Source organism: Falco peregrinus, chromosome 13 (genome assembly GCF_023634155.1).
Source record: "Falco peregrinus isolate bFalPer1 chromosome 13, bFalPer1.pri, whole genome shotgun sequence".
NCBI lineage: Eukaryota > Metazoa > Chordata > Aves > Falconiformes > Falconidae > Falco > Falco peregrinus.
This window is the reverse complement of record NC_073733.1, coordinates 14,639,863-14,642,303: the sequence shown is the minus strand read 5'-3', so window position 1 is coordinate 14,642,303 and position 2,441 is coordinate 14,639,863.

The following is a 2,441-nucleotide window of genomic DNA, read 5'->3' as shown; positions in this document are numbered from 1 at the left end:
CAGGGGTTTTTTTTATTACAGCCCAACCACATACGCAGCATTTCTCAATAACCCAATGCAACTTCTCTCTCCGCCATAGTGAGCAGAGTGAACATTCATATTTCTATTGCAACAAAAGTTATGAAGACAAGCAAAAAGGCTTTCTAACCTGGGGTGATAGAAAGAGAATTACTACCTCCATGTTGCAGGCAACAACAGTAGAGTTTGGAGTAAATCTCCATTTCGATGGGGCTGCCACAGCATGCTAAATGCCCTGTCTAGGAGTCCCAGCGACACGAAGAGGATTCCTAAGGGACAAAAGAAACTGGCCTTGGAGTCTGACTAAAGCCACTGTGCAGGAACTGGGCTGATCAGTGCTTATTGATGCTTTGTGGCACATAAAGTTGTATGCTTAAGTGGGAGTAAATCAGCTATTCCGTTCGCAAGATGGCAAGCCACTCTGAGGATAAAAAGCTGCCTCCTAAGTAGGGGTTTTTGTCCTGGTGTCTGAGCATAAAGAGTGGCAGCCAGCCTGCAGCTCCTGCCGCTTTTCCAAAAACAAGCTGCTGCATCTCACTGTGCCTGTTGTGCTCTTCTTGCCCCTCACAGGTGCTCTCTAGGTGTAGGATAAGAAACATGCTGTCCCACCTGCCATGCTCAAACACTGTCATTTAGGTGAGCTGGAGACTGCCAGCACCCGTGTAGTTCAGTGCAGTGATAATCCCCCCAGCTTGTCCCACTGCACAAGCACTTCAAGGCCAGGTATTCACCCTTGTGAATACCGACACGCTGAGGGACACGGTGCCACCAGTTCGCTCAGTTTTGGACATGTTATTTGTATGAAAAATTCCTCCTGCATCTACTCTACAAGGTACCTCTGACCCGAGAAGACCCCTCAGGCTGAGCACGCCACATAGCACTCGGTGCTCAGATGCGCTGGTGCTGAGCACGGTGCAGGGCCCACGAGGGCTGGGAGCCAGCGGAGCACGCTGGGCAGTGCTGTGTGACTCAAAGTGGCAGATTTGCAGAATCACAGAAAACAGGGCTGGAAGGCACCTTGCAGGTCCTGCTCATACATTTTCTTGCCTGAGGCCGGATCAGCTGAGCCTCTGCCTATGACATACATCTCAGCTGTCCTTAACCACCTCCTCAGACTATTTAAGTACTTCACTACGCTGCCCACTAGGAAATTTTTCCAGCTATCTGATGATGCTCTTCCCCGCTGCAGTGCAAACCCAGCATTTCATAGCTGACCTGTAGGCTCTTGCCTTCCCTTCCCTGCTGGTGCCGAAAGCCTCCTGCGCCACATTTTGTATATATACTGCTGGGAAGGACTGAACATACCAGGGAACAGGAATCAGCCCCTGTTGCCAGCATCCCCCTGCCAAGCCCATGACTGCAAGTGGCAGCTGAGCTAGGACGGGGGGAAGATGAGGGACTCTGCCACTGGAGAAGCAACATCCGAGCGAAGGACCTCAGTGAGGGTTATTTCTGATCTCAGGACAGGGAAACAGAAAGGTAATTGTTAATCACTTCATGCTTTTGTACTTATTTAACATAGATCCAAGGAAGGCCTGTCTATATGGTCATTTGTGCTAATACAATCTAAACCCACTGGTCTACCAGCACTGCTGGCAGGAGCCACGCAACGCCAGGGCTGCACACTCATGCATCAGATGCTAGTGCATCATTCCTCCATTTCATCACCCACACAAGCATCCACGCCAGGCAGGATTGCCAGCCCAGAATAATGCCAGAGACTGTGCTGGCCATCTGCTAACCTGTTACATGGTCCCACAGTTAATCTGTTTTGTATGAATCTCACATATACCCAAGTGTTGCAGCCAAAGGTTTTTCAGCAGTTCAGTAGTATACACACATCTGCTCCGGTTCAATCACCCATACGCACGGGGAGATTAAAGACATTTTACACCTAACAGCAAAAACCGTCTTCTGTCTCTAGTGGGAGCTCAATAAATGTTATTTAGGAGATGATGACCTAGGCTTTTCAGGATGGCAGAGTGCTGTGATGGACAATTCTCTTACCAAGAAAGCAAATATACATGGGATTCTTTGTTACATATATGAAATCATAGAATCATTTAGACTGGAAAAGACCTTTAAGATTGTTGAGTCCAACTGTGACCCTAACAGTGCCAAGTCCACCACTAAACCAAGTCCCTGAGCCCCACTATATATCACACGTTGGGGACACATTCAAACCTGTTATATATGAATGAAAGCATCCTGAATGTCTTTGGACACGTTAACATCTATAATGAGCTTTTTTGCTTGAAGGGACCCTTTTGCAAACTTTGCTAATAAAGGCAGGTGGGTTTTGGTAAATCAGAGAAGGGCTTGAACACAGCTCCTACAGCTGCTGAATATCAGTGTGTGCTGCTGAGACACACCATTGAACAGGAGCACATCTGTCAAAAAGTTTCAGAATAAACGCTCCATCC